Below are 14,861 nucleotides of genomic sequence, written 5' to 3'. Positions count from 1 at the left end.
ACTTCATTGTACTTTGTATGTGTGCTGCTCCCTAATAATCTTGCACCTTGAACATAGTTGTGCTTTCTTATTTTTTACAGGATATCATAAACTGAAAAAAACCAGCAAAACCTTTCCAGGGTTTTTGAAAGTTTGTTGTCTAATTTACAGTTTATTAATCTGGTACTACTTATTCATTTTTAGAAATGCCTCTGAATGCAACAATTCACTGAAATTATTTCTAGAGGTGGACCACAGGGTGAGAAGGCTGAAATGACTATGTTGAGTTGAAAATGCCTTTATCACAACCCTATATTCTTCTGGATTATGAGCATAAGAATAAATTATACAGGATTCCTGTGTAAGATCACTTCTCAGCAATTTATTAGGAGTTGCACAAGGAGGTAAACTGATTTCTTTTTTATTTTTATTTTATTTTTATTTTTTTTGAGACAGAATTTTGCTCTTGTTGCCCAGGCTGGAGTGCAGTGGTGTGATCTCGGCTCACTGCAACCTCCACCTCCCGGGTTCAAGCAGTTCTCCTGCCTCAGCATCCCTAGTAGCTGGGATTATAGGCGCCTGCCACCACATCTAATTTTTTGTATTTTTTTTTTTTTTGAGACGGAGTCTCGCTCTGTCCCCTAGGCTGGAGTGCAGTGGCACGATCTCGGCTCACTGCAACCTCCGCCTCCCGGGTTCACGCCATTCTCCTGCCTCAGCCTCTCCGAGTAGCTGGGACTACAGGCGCCCGCCACCACGCCCGGCTAATTTTTTGTATTTTTAGTAGAGACGGGGTTTCACCATGGTCTCGATCTCCTGACCTCGTGATCCGCCCGCCTCGGCCTTCCAAAGTGCTGGGATTACAAGCGTGAGCCACTGCGCCCGGCCAATTTTTTGTATTTTTAATAGAGATGGGGTTTCACTATGTTGGCCAGGCTGGTTTTGAACTACTGACCTCAGGTGATCCACCCACCCCAGCCTCCCAAAGTGCTGGGATTACAGGTGTGAGCCGCTGCACCCAGCTTCTTTTTAATTTTTAAACAAGTCACTTTTTGGCAAATATAGTATGGCCCCTATAGTTACTCTTTTCTTACTTTGATCCTTAACATGTTTGCATACCCAGGAGTGTTCTGCCTGCTATATAATCTGTTTCTTAGCCCGATGGTGCTTTGTGTAGATTGAGATATGAGGATTATGGGAATAGTGCTCAGAACTCTGCAAGCTCTCTGGAAATACAGTACACCTTTTTGCCTTAGCCAGCAGAATGTTTGTGAGTTCTCTGCTGAAGCCTGGGGATTGAGTGGTAGATATTGTGCTTTTATCTGTCATTTGATTTGTTGCCTGAGGACAGAGGTGCAATATTATGGGTAGGACTTGTGTCTTGCCTTACCAGTGTTTAGACTTTTTAAAAGATAATGGATCTTACTTCTTGAAAGAATAGGAGATGAAAATCAATGTCCTCCTACTTCTGTTCTCTTTCTTCATAGCTTTCCACTTGGCATATAGCAGAAAACTCTTTGGCTATATTTGGTGCATTTTGTTGGTGGAATTCCTCAAGAATGCATTCTTGACTTTTTTCTTTTTCTTTTTTCCTGAGACAGAATCTTGCTGTATCACCCAGGCTGGAGTACAGTGACATGATCATGGCTCTCTGCAGCCTCAACTTCTCTGTTAAGCCATCCTCTCCCCTCAGCCTCCCACCCCCTGGCCCTGCCCAATAGCTGGGACTACAGGCCCATGCCACCATACCCAGCTAGTGTGTGTGTGTGTGTGTATGTGTGTGTGTAGAGATGGTGTCTTCCTATGTTGTCTGGGCTGTCTATAAAACTTGACATTCAACAGTCTCTTGTTTTTATTCATTGAGAAACTGGCTTCATCCTTTTACTGAAATGGGAGAAGTGTTATTTATCTTACTAATTTTTTAATTAATTAATTTTTTTTTTCCTGAGACAGAGTCTCGCTCTGTTGCCCAGGCTGGAGTGCAGTGGTGCGATCTCAGCTCACTGCAAGCTCTGCCTCCCGAGTTTACTCCATTCTCTTGCCTCAGCCTCCCGAGTAGCTGGGATTACAGGCGCCCGCCACCACGCCTGGCTAGTTTTTGTTTTTTGTTTTTTGTTTTTTTTTTTTGTATTTTTAGTAGAGATGGGGTTTCACCATGTTAGCCAGGATGGTCTCGATCTCTTGACCTTGTGATCCACCCGCTTCAGCCTCCCAAAGTGCTGGGATTACAGGCATGAGCCACCGCGCCTGGCCTAAATTAATTAATTTTTTTGAGACAGAGTTTTGCTCTTGTTGCCCAGGCTGGAGTGTGCAATGGCACGATCTGGACTCACTGCAACCTCTGCCTCCTGGGTTCAAGCAATCCTCCTGCCTCAGCCTCCCGAGTAGCTGAAATTACAGGCGCCTGCCACCATGCCCAGCTAATTTTTTTGTGTTTTTAGTAGAGACAGGGTTTCACCATGTTGGCCCGGCTGGTCTCAAACTCCTGACCTCAGATGATCCACCTGCCTCAGGCTGGGATTACAGGCGTGGGCCACCACACCGGGTTCCTATGGGAGTATTTTAAGTTAACATCCAGGAATCTAAACTACAATTAGCATTACGTAGTTATGCTTAAGAAAGCATTTTTGGGGCCGGGTACGGTGGTTCACATGTGTAATCCCAGCACTTTGGGAGGCCAAAGCAGGTAGCTCACTTGAGCTCAGGAGTTCAAGACCAGCTTGTGCAACATGGTGAAACCCTGTCTCTATGAAAAATGCAAAAATTAGCCGGATATGGTGGCACGTGCCTGTGGTCCCAACTGCTTGGGAGGCTGAGGTGGGAGGATCCCTTGAACCTGGGAGGCAGAGGTTGTAATGAGCTGAGATCACGGCACTACACTTTAGCCTGGGTGACAGAGTGAGACCGTTTCCAAAAAAAAAAGGCATTTTTTTTGGGGGGGGGGGGGGGACATGTCCACCAAATATTTGGAAATTGTTGTATTTCCTGTAAGTGGAACTAGTTTTTCTCCATATCTGAAATCTTTCAGTTTCTGTACATTTTTTTTAATACTTTAAGTTCTAGAGTACATGTGCACAACGTGCAGGTTCGTTACATATGTATACATGTGCCATGTTGGTGTGCTGCACCAGTTAACTAGTTAACTCATTGTTTACATTAGGTATATCTCCTAATGCTGTCCCTCCTCCCTCCCCCCACCCCATGACAGGCCCCAGTGTGTGATGTTCCCCACCCTGTGTCCAAGTGTTCTCATTGTTCAGTTCCCACCTATGTGTGAGAATATGCGGTGTTTGGTTTTCTGTCCTTGCAATAGTTTGCTCAGAATGATGGTTTCCAGGTTTATCCATGTCTCTACAAAGGACATGAACTCATCCTTTTTTATGGCTGCATAGTATTCCTTGGTGTATATGTGCCACATTTTCTTAATCCAGTCTGTCATTGATGGACATTTGGGTTGGTTACAAGTCTTTGCTATTGTGAATAGTACCACAATAAACATACGTGTGCGTGTGTCTTTATAGCAGCATGATTTATAAGCCTTTGGGTATATGCCCAGTAATGGGATGGCTGGGTCAAATGGTATTTCTAGTTCTAGATCCTTGAGGAATCGCCACACTGTCTTTCACAATGGTTGAACTAGTTTACAGTCCCACCAACAGTGTAAAAGTGTTCCTATTTCTCCACATCCTCTCCAGCACCTGTTGTTTCCTGACTTTTTAATGATCGCCATTCTAACTGGTGTGAGATGGTTTTGGATATTGTGGTTTTGATTTGCATTTCTCTGATGGCCAGTGATGATGAGCATTTTTTAATGTGTCTGTTGGCTGCATAAATGTCTTTTGAGAACTGTCTGTTCATATCCTTTGCCCACTTTTTGATGGGGTTGTTTGATTTTTTTCTTGTAAATTTGTTTAAGTTCTTTGTAGATTCTAGATATTAGCCCTTTGTCAGATGGGTAGATTGCAAAAATTTTCTCCCATTCTGTAGGTTGCCTGTTCACTCTGATGGTAGTTTCTTTTGCTGTGCAGAAGCTCTTTAGTTTAATTAGATCCCATTTGTCAATTTGGGCTTTTGTTGCCCTTGCTTTCGGTGTTTTAGTCATGAAGTCTTGCCCATGCCTATGTCTTGAATAGTATTGCCTAGGTTTTCTTGTAGGGTTTTTATGGTTTTGGGTCTAACATTTAAGTCTTTAATCCATCTTGAATTAATTTTTGTATAAGATGTAAGGAAGGGATCCAGTTTCAGCTTTCTACCTGTGGCTAGTCAGTTTTCCCAGCACCATTTATTAAATAGGGAATCCTTTCCCCATTTCTTGTTTTTGTCAGGTTTGTCAAAGATCAGATGGTTGTAGATGTGTGGTGTTACTTCTGAGGGCTCTGTTCTGTTCCATTGGTCTATATCTCTGTTTTGGTACCAGTACCATGCTGTTTTGGTTACTGTGGCCTTGTAGTGTAGTTTGAAGTCAGGTAGCATGATGCCTCCAGCTTTGTTCTTTTTTGCTTAGGATTGTCTTGGCAATGTGGGCTCTTTTTTGGTTCCATATGAACTTTAAAGTAGTTTTTTCCAATTTTGTGAAGAAAGTCATTGGTAGCTTGATGGGGATGGCATTGAATCTGTAAATTACCTTGGGCAGTATGGCCATTTTCACAATACTGATTCTTCCTATCCATGAGCATGGAATGTTCTTCCATTTGTGTCGTCTTTTATTTCATTGAGCAGTGGTTTGTAGTTCTCCTTGAAGAGGTCCTTCACATCCCTTGTAAGTCGGATTCCTAGGTATTTGATTCTCTTTGAAGCAATTGTGAATGAGAGTTCACTCATGATTTGGCTCTCTGTTTGTCTGTTATTGGTGTATAGGAATGCTTGGGATTTTTGCACGTTGATTTTGTATCCTGAGACTTTGCTGAAGTTGCTTATCAGCTTAAGGAGATTTTGGGCTGAGACGATGGGGTTTTCTAAATATACAATCATGTCATCTGCAAACAGGGACAATTTGACTTCCTCTTTTCCTAATTGAATACCTTTATTTCTTTCTTTTGCCTGATTGCCCTGGCCAGAACTTCCGACACTATGTTGAATAGGAGTGGTGAGAGAGGGCATCCCTATCTTGTACCAGTTTTCAAAGGGAATGCTTCCAGTTTTTGCCCATTCAGTATGATATTGGCTGTAGGTTTGTCATAAATAGCTCTTATTATTTTGAGATACATCCCATCAATACCTAGTTTATTGAGAGTTTTTAGCATGAAGGGCTGTTGAATTTTGTTGAAGGCGTTTTCTGCATCTATTGAGATGATCATGTGGTTTTGACTTTGGTTCTGTTTATATGATGGATTACGTATGTTGAACCAGCCTTGCATCCCAGGGATGAAGCCAACTTGATGCAGCAGCACATCAAAAAGTTTATCCACCATGATCAAGTTGGCTTCATCCCTGGGATGCAAGGCTGGTTCAACATATGCAAATCAATAAACGTAATCCATCATGTTCCTGTACATTCTTTTGCATTCTACATGACCTTATGTATGTTTAAAAACACATTTTTAAATTTCTTTTTTTGTATTTTCAGGCCGTGTTGGCCAGGTTGGTCTCGAACTCCTGACTTTAGGTAATCCACCCATCTCAGCCTCCCAAAGTGTTGGGATTACAGGCATGAGCCACCATGCCCTGCCCATTTTTACATTTCTTGAGCAGGAGCCCTGTAGTTTAAAAATCCCCTTTATTTTCAGCAGCGTACGTTTAGGACAAATCGGATGTGTGAGTAGGTAGAAAGTATTTACCGTTTACTGTGACAGAACAGATGAACAAGAATGTATTTGGTTTTATTTGTAATATAAAACAACTATGAAGGGAATGCCAAAGAATAGTAGTAGTAAATCAAACTTTGGAAATACCTCTGACGTAGAATTCTATAGTAGCTTTAATTGGGTACTATTATCAGCTGGTCTGTTTGGGATTTGTTTGATGAACTGTTACATGACTTTGACTGCCAGCCAACCATTATCCTGGCTGCTCCTTAGCTGACTGCCAGTCAACAATTACTCCATGCTGATTCTACAGTTTTCCCACAGTTGTCAGTGTTCTAGTTCTGAGTATAGTCTCTTGGCATAATGTGGCTCATAAACGACTGCACCGATAACTTTTGTTAGAACTCACCACTTGCCATATAGCCCAGATACCATATGTTACTCATTCAGGAAATAACTCTTAAGAGCCTGCCAAATGCCAGATACTTAAAGGCAGTGGGCTTATAAGGGTGAACTGAACTTAGCTTCTTGGAGCGTACTACCTAGTGGTATAGGCAGACAATAATCATTGAGTAGGCAAATACCTAATATTATTTCAAATGGTGATAAATTATTATGAAGACCATAAAGCTGAGTAAAGAGAAGAATGATGGAGAAGGGCGGGATACACTTGAACCAGGGTGGTCAGGGGAGGTCCTGTTTGATGGGTAACGGGCCAGGCCATCATAAAGGTCTTGTAGGTCACAGTTAAAGAATTTGAGTGCTAATTTGAGTGTAATAAATAACAGATAAAGGGTATTTAATAATATGTCCAAATTTGTGTTTTTTGTTTTGTTTCAAGACAGAGTCTTGCTCTGTCGCCCAGGCTGGAGTGGAGTAGCGCGATCTCAGCTCACTGCAACCTCTGCCTCTCGGGTTCAAGCGATTCTCCTGCCTCAGCCTCCCGAGTAGCTGGGATTTCAGGCGCGTGCCACTACACCTGGCTGATTTTTGTATTTTTAGTAGAGACAGGGTTTCACCACATTGGCCAGGCTGGTCTCAAACTCCCTGACCTCAGGTAATCCATCCACCTCAGCCTCCCTCGAGCCACTGCGCCCAGCCTTGATTTGTGTTTTAAGAACACAATGACTGTGCTCCATAGAGGACAGACTGCTTTCAAATGTTAATAGAGATGGAGGCGGGTGGATCACCTGAGGTCAGGAGTTCCAGAACAGCCTGGTCAACATGTCGAAACCCTGTCTCTACTAAAAATACAAAAATTAGCCAGGTGTGGTGGCATGTGCCTGTAGTCCCCGCTACTCGGGAGGCTGGGCAAAAGAGCGAAACTCTGTCTCAAAAAAAATAAAAATGTTAATAGAAGCAAGGCCTCTCCCTACAAAGATGTACATGTGCATATATACAATATTCTGTATTCAGTTTCTGGAAGTTCGTGAATTCACTGAAGTTCTCAGAAGTTGAAAGATAACCCCCATACCCTAATTCCTAGATGATAATCTAATTCCCAGGTTTACTAGTGAGTATAATACACTTAAAAATTGAGCAAGTTCAGCTTTTCACTTGAAGAATTTGTTTTAATAATAGAAGTACACAATTTTTGCTAACTTTGAATGTTTTTTATATGCCAGACTCTAAATTAGGTACTTTATATACACTATCTTATTCATTCTTCACTGCAATTTAGTGAAGTTTGTACCATTATTATCTTTACCCGAGATCCATGGAGTTGCCGAAGTAGTGAAGCTGGATTTCAAACTCAGTACCTGTTCTTTTATCTACTAAACCAAAAGTGTTCAATATAGTCTCCAGGATATGTAGTATGTAATGAAACTGTTGTTGCCGCTGCTGTTCATTGATGTAGCGAATATTTTTTCTTTCTTTCTTTTTTTTGAGACAAGGTCTTGCTCTGTTACCCAGGCTGGAGTGCAGCGGCATGATCTCAGCTCACTACAGCCTCCACCTTCCAGGCTCAAGTGATTCTCCCCTCTCAGCCCCCCCAGGTAGCTGGGACTACAGGTGCAAGCCACCATGCCTGGCTAATTTTTGTATTTTTTGTAGAGATGGGGTTTCGCCATGTTGCCCAGGCTGGTCTTGAACTTCTGGACCCAAGTAGTCCTCCCGATCTCAGCCTTCCAAAGTGCTGGGATTATAGGCATGAGCCAACGCAACTAGCCAGTGTAGCAAATTTCTTTTCTTTTTTTTTTTTTCTTTTTTCTTTTTTTTTTTGAGCAACCATTCTTACTGCATTTTAATTTAATCAATCAGTTTTTTTCCGTTGTTGTTTTTTGACACGGAGTCTCGCTCTGTCGCCCAGGCTGGAGTGCAGTGGCGCAATCTCGGCTCACTGCAAGCTCCGCCTCCCAGGTTCACGCCATTCTCCTGCCTCAGCCTCTCCGAGTAGCTGGGACTACAGGTGCCCGCCACCACGCCCGGCTAATTTTTTTGTATTTTTAGTAGAGATGGGGTTTCACCATGGTCTCGATCTCCTGACCTCGTGATCCGCCTGCCTCGGCCTCCCCAAGTGCTGGGATTACAAGCGTGAGCCACCGCGCCCGACCTGTTTGTTTGTTTTTTAAGGTATACAGTCTTGTTATGTTGCCCAGGCTGGTCTTGAACTACTGGGCTCAAGCGATTCTCCCACCATGGCCTCAAGCGATTCTCATTTCTCAGCCTCCTGAGTAGCTTGGTGGCGTGTACCACCAAACCCAGCTATTTTTTTTTGTTTTTTTGAAATGGAGTCTCTCTCTGTCGCCCAGGCTGGAGTGCAGTGGTGCAGTCTCAGCTCACTGCTACCTCTGCCTCCCGGGTTCAAGTGATTCTCCTGCCTCAGCTTCCCAAGTAGCTGGGATTACAGGTGCCCACCACAATGCCCAGCTAATTTTTGTATTTTTAGTAGAGATGGGGTTTCACCACATTGGCCAGGCTGGTCTGGAACTCCTGACGTCAAATGATCCACCCACCTCGGCCTCCCAAAGTGCTGGGATTGCAGACATGAGCCACCACGCCTGGCCTAAAAATAACATTATTAATTTTTTTTTTTTTTTGAGATGGAGTCTCGCACTTTCGCCCAGGCTGGAGTGCAGTGGCACGATCTCGGCCCACTGCAAGCTCTGCCTCACGGGTTCATGCCGTTCTTCTGCCTCAGCCTCCTGAGTAGCTGGGACTACAGGCGCCCACCACTGTGCCCGGCTAATTTTTTGTATTTTGTAACAAATCCCTTGAGAAAGGAATTATGGGCCAGGTGCGGTGGCTCAAGCCTGTTATCCCAGCATTTTGGGAGGCCGAGGCAGGTGGATCACCTGAGATCAGGAGTTCGAGACCAGCCTGGCCAACATGGCGAAACCCCGTCTCTACTTAAAAAAAAAAAAAAAAAAAAAAAAAAAAATTAGCCAGGCGTGGTGGTGTGTGCTTGGAGTCCCAGCTACTCGGGAGGCTGAGGCAGGAGAATTGCTTGAACCTGGGAGGCGGAGGCTGCAGTGAGCAAGGTCGCGTCACTGCACTCCAGCATGGGTGATAGAGCAAGACTCATCTCAAAAAAAAAGAGAGAAAGGAATCATGGAGGTTCAAATTTTTGTAACCATGAATGTCAGAAAATATCTCTCTAGTTCTGTCCCTCACTGATAGTTTTGCTGATTATTGTAAATTGGAGATAGTTTTCCTTCAGAATCTAGGAGGCTTTGCTCCATTATGTCTTCTAGTGTTGTTGAAGAGTTTGAAGTCATTCGGATTCCTGATTTTTTTTTTCTTTTTTTGAGACGGAGTTTTCACTCTTTTCACCCTGGCTGGAGTGCAATGGCGCAATCTTGGCTCACTGCAATCTCTGCCTCCTGGGTTCAAGGGATTCCCTGCCTCAGCCTCCCAAGTAGCTGAGATTACAGGTGCGTGCCACCACACCTGGCTAATTTTTGTATTTTTTAGTAGAGACAGGGTTTCACCCTGTTGACCAGGCTGGTCTTGAACTCCTGACCTCATGATCCGCCCGCCTTGGCGTCCCAAAGTGCTGGGATTACAGGCGTGAGCCACTGCACTGGGCCTGTATTTTTTTTTTTTTTTAACTGTAAAAGTTTATAGAATCTGGTCCTCCTTTATTGTGAAATTTAATGTGTTAGGCATTTGATAGGCTATTTTAATCTGATAGTTCAAGTTCTTTCATTGTGGATGTTTTTCTTTTTTCTTTTCCTTTCTTTTTTTTTTAAATTTCCAGACAGGGTCTCCCTCTGTTGCCCAAGCTGGAGTGTGGTGGCACAACACAATCACAGCTCTTGGCAGCCTCGACCTCCTGAGCTCAAGTGATCCTCCCACCTCAGCCTATACCTGGGAGTACAGGCGTTCGCCACTGTGTTGGAATAATTTTTTAAATTTTTTGTAGAGACGAGGGTCTCACTCTGTTGGCCAGGCTGGTCTTGAATTCCTGGGTTCAAGTGATCCTCCTGCCTCACCCTCCCAAAGTGCTGGATTACAGGCCATTGTGGGGTTTTTTTTCTCTGTGTGTTTTGGTCTTTATCATCCGTGTTAGAGGGTTTCCTAAAAAGTCTGCTATTCCTTGGCAACCTCTTTACTTTTTTAAAAGATAAGATTAAAAACAAATTGGAATCTTTGAGTGCATGGATGAGATTTGTTGTCTTTGAGCTTTATTGTGAGGTAAGGGAAACCAAAGATTTTAGTTTCTTTGTTTGGTTGCCCCACTGGGGAAAAGGGGTTTCTGCAGTCAAGAATTCAGTTAGTGTAGTCTGCAGAACAGTATTCATACTCTCAACTGTGTCTGGAATCCTCCAGTCAAGAGATCCTCTAATTTACCTTCTCCAGGAATATAAGCCTGGGACTACTTTTTTGTTTTTTCCTCTTCACGTCAGATGGATAATGTGTCTATGTCGTTACAAGGTTTGAAGAAGGCACATCTCACACGAGTGTGAAAACTCAATCATGCTTATAAACTACAAAGGATCAGCCTGGGACTGAGTTTTAGAGAGTTTCAGAGTTTCAGAAGAGTTTCAGAGAGCTCTTTGGGAACTAGGTTGTTAAATTCTACTTTTTGTCAAAGGAGTATAAAAAATAGAAAATAGTCTCTTTCTTTTAAGTTGCTAATGGAAAGCTGACTAATGTGGAATTCTTAGAAAGATTATACCCACTGTTGTTGGTTGCCTTTATCAATCTATATCTTTACCTTCTCTACCTTGTCACTTCTAAGAAAGATGAAGTAGTAGCACACCCTCCTTTTCCGGGTTAAACCTACTTCTCCCTGCCCCAAAAGATCAGAAAAAACAGACGGTGATCCATTGCTTCAGAAAATAAGTTTATTGTGACAATTCATCCAAGCCTACTCTTTTTTTTTGAGACGGAGTTTCGCCCTTGTTGCCCAGGTTGGTGTGCAATGGCGCGATCTCGGCTCACTGCAACCTCTGCCTCCCGGGTTCAAACGATTCACCTGCCTCAGCCTCCCGAGTAGCTGGGACAACAGGCATGCGCCACTGTGTCCAGCTAATTTTTGTATTTTTAGTAGAGACAGGGTTTCACCATGTTGGCCAGGCTGGTCTCGAACTACTGACCTCGTGATCCCCTTGCCTTGGCCTCCCAAAGTGCTGAGATTACGGGTGTGAGCCACTGTGCGCTGCCAAAATTAAATAATTTATTATCAAACATTTAAAATTAAATTTGAAGGAGAATATTATACAGTATTTGGATTGAGAATATAATTGTGTAAAAGTACATGTGTATGTGGAAAAGGATTAGGGCCACAGCCCCAAAGTCACCATTACTAAATAGAAAAAGGTCCATTTTGAACAGATGTACCTCTGCAGAGATGTAGCTCAGCTGGCAGGAAAACTTCTACATGTGAATTAGAAGGATCTCTATCCTTCATGCTTATGCTGTCTGTATACCAGACACATGGCCTAGCAAGTGAAGCATGGGCTGAATTTCCACCCTCTCTCATCTCCTGTGGTGGGTGTTCTTCTGTGGGATAGAAGCTATAACAGTATATTTTACAGTTTACTCTGTGTTAGGTGCAATGCTAAGTGCTTTACAAACACTACTGAACAATTTTTGTTTTGTTTTGTTTTGTTTTTGAGATGGAGTCTCACTCTGTCGCCCAGGCTAGAGTGCAGTGGCGCGATCTCGGCTCACTGCAAGCTCTGCCTCCCGGGTTCATGCCATTCTCCTGCCTCAGCCTCCCGAGTAGCTGGGACTACAGGAGCCCGCCACTACGCCCGGCTAATTTTTTTGTATTTTTAGTAGAGACGGCGTTTCACCGTGTTAGCCAGGATGGTCTTGATTTCCTGACCTCTTGATCTGCCTGCCTCGGTCTCCCAAAGTGTTGGGATTACAGGCGTGAGCCACTGCGCCCGGCCACTATTGAACAATTTAATAACAACTCGATTAGATAAATATTATCTTTATTTTACAGTTCTGCCCAGACATCTTCTGAACTTCATAATTCTATATGTAACTGCCTATGTCATTTATTTTCCATATAGTGAGCCACCACACCTGGCCAGTTTTTAAATTTTTTTGTAGAGACAGGGTTTTGCCATGTTGCTCAGACTGGTCTGGAACTCCTGGGCTCATCCGCCCACCTTGACCCCCCAAAGTGCTGGGGTTACAGGCATGAGTCACTGCGCCTGGAACAATCCTTTTAAGATTTAAGCCTGGCCAACACAGTGAAACCCCGTCTCTACCAAAAAATACAAAAATTAGTCGGGTGTGGTGGCACGTGCCTGTAGTCCCAGCTACTTGGGAGGCTGAGGTGGGAGAATCGCTTGAACCCAGGAAGCAGAGGTTGCAGTGAGCAGAGATCGTGCCATTGCACTCCCTCCGGGTGACAAAGTGAGACCCTGTCTCCAAAAAAAAAAAAAAATCTAAGGTAGATTGTGCCTTTTGTGCCTTTCCTCTGCTCAAGACTTTTCAGTGGCTTCCCACTTCACTCAGTAAAAGGCAAAAAGTCCTTTTAATAACCTACAAGGCATTATGTTACCCACATTTTTCCTGCTGCCCTAATTGTACTCACTTAACTCTATGATCTTTTTACCATTCCTTGTACAAAGGATTTTCACTGGCTCTTCTTTCTGCCTGGAATGTTGTTCTCTCAGTTATCTGCAAGTCAGACTCACTGATTTCCGAGTCTCAGCTGTTACCTGTTCGTTGAGACCTACTGTGACCTCACTATATAATTGCAGTCTGCCTTCCTTTCCCCAGCACTTATCACCCACTATCATAGAATTTACTGTGCATGCCTCCACCAGAAGATAGGCTTCTCTTATGATCATGGATCCTTGTCTTTTGTTCTCTGAGGTAGCCCAAGCATCTTGAACAGTGCCTGGTACATAGTAGGCACTCAGTAATGTTTATTGCATGAATAAGTGACGAAAATTGGTATATGAGAAAGGTAAGCAATTTGGTGAAAGGCCAGGCCATACAGCTAATAAAAGGTGGAGGTAGATTTTGAACTGATATTTATTTATTTATTTATTGTGCCTCTAATATATTAGAAGATGATACCCAAAAAAATGTGTTAGGATTAGTAAAATTGTGAGTAACTTCCCCTTTATCCTCCTTCCCAAATTTAGTTTTTGTTTTATTGTAAATAAAAATATAAATAAAAATATAATTAGGCCAGGTGTGGTGGCTGACGCCTATAATCCTAGCACTTTGGGGAGGCTGAGGTGGGAGGGTCACTTGAGGCCAGGAGTTCAACACCAGCCTGGGCAAGATAGTGAGACTTCGTCTCTACAGAAAATAAAAAATTAGCTGGACTCAGTGGTGTACACCTGTAGTCCCAGCTAATCAGGAAGCTGAGGCAGGAGGATTGCTTGAATGTGGATCAAGGCTGCAGTGAGCCATGATCATGCCACTGCACTCCAACATGGGCGACAGACCCAGACGGGTCATGCCTTAGAAAAATAAACAAATAAAAGTATAATTAGAAACAGATTATCAGAGTAGAGGAAAGAGCCAGATACCAGGAAGCCAGAGTAGGCTGCCACAAGGTTGAAATCTGGCACCTCATCTTAGGAACCGCCTCTCCCACAAATGCACGGATCTTAACATATGTGATGGTGTGATGAAACCCTGGTGAGATTTGTGAATATTCTGAATACCATGTAACCTTGGACATTTTTACTTAACCTTTATGGTCCATAGATTCCTCACTCTAAAATGATAATTTCTCTTATAGGGGGTTGTTGGGAGGATTAGAAGGGATATTGTATGTAAAGAACTGATACATAATAAGCATTCTGTACTAGCTAATACATTAGCTAATATCATTATTGTTGCTGCTGCTTAGTTGATACAGAGTTTTAAGAAATTTATTTTTTGGTGGATATATCTTGTTGTCTAGTGAGTTTTAGCGAGTACCAAAATAGAGAGCAAACACTTACTGTTTTTGTTCAGGTAGCCAGACAAGCTTTGTCAAGTATTTGTGTTTTTTCATGGACACTTGCTTGTGGTTCTAATTTTATATTACGTCTTAAACAATAGCCACCTTTTCTTAATTATTTACATAAATTTTAATATTTAACATGTGGATTCTACAACTACCATTGTTTCATTGGTTTTGCATTTTTGGTTGACTTCTGTTGGTTAGTTGATTTAAAATGATCCATAGGAATTATGATATAACTGTCATGATATTTAAAAATTAGTAAACTGGCTGGGCGTGGTAGCTCATGCCTGTAATCCCAGCTGAGGATGAGCTGGTGGATCACTTGAGGTCAGGAGTTTGAGACCAGCCTGGCCAACATGGTAAAATCCTATCTCTACTAAATATACAAAAATTAGCCAGCATGGTGGCTCACACCTGTAGTCCCAGCTACCTGGGAGGCTGAAGTGGGAGGATCACTTGAACATGGGAAACAGAGGTTGCAGTCAGCCAAGATTGTACCACTGCCCTCTAGCCTGGCCAACAGAGTGAGACCATGCCCCCCGCCCCCCCCCCCCCCCCAAAAATAGTCTCAGGTTCATCATACTTATGTGAATAGAAGTTACTGCCAGTGTATCCATTAAAGTATCTTCTACTTTAAAGTAGAAATTTGAATGATAGCCAGGCGCGGTGGCTCACGCTTGTAATCCCAGCACTTTGGGAGGCCGAGGCGGGCGGATCACGAGGTCAGGAGATCGAGACCACGGTGAAACCCCGTCTCTACT

At 43.1% G+C, this 14,861-nt stretch overlaps 1 protein-coding gene and 1 pseudogene across 3 annotated transcripts in view; one reads left to right on the top strand and one right to left on the bottom strand.

Annotated features, from left to right (window-relative positions):
- Window positions 1-14,861, top strand: part of RAF1 (Raf-1 proto-oncogene, serine/threonine kinase) — an 85,272-nt gene that overhangs the window by 23,084 nt on the left and 47,327 nt on the right. The window lies entirely within an intron of this gene.
- On the bottom strand, window positions 10,568-10,665 carry LOC116467727 (small nucleolar RNA U13; annotated as a pseudogene).

This window comes from Hylobates moloch, unplaced genomic scaffold (assembly GCF_009828535.3).
Source record: "Hylobates moloch isolate HMO894 unplaced genomic scaffold, HMol_V3 SCAFFOLD_4, whole genome shotgun sequence".
Taxonomy (NCBI): Eukaryota; Metazoa; Chordata; class Mammalia; order Primates; family Hylobatidae; genus Hylobates; species Hylobates moloch.
The sequence above is the reverse complement of the archived record's forward strand: the minus strand, read 5'-3'. Positions and strand labels throughout refer to the sequence as shown.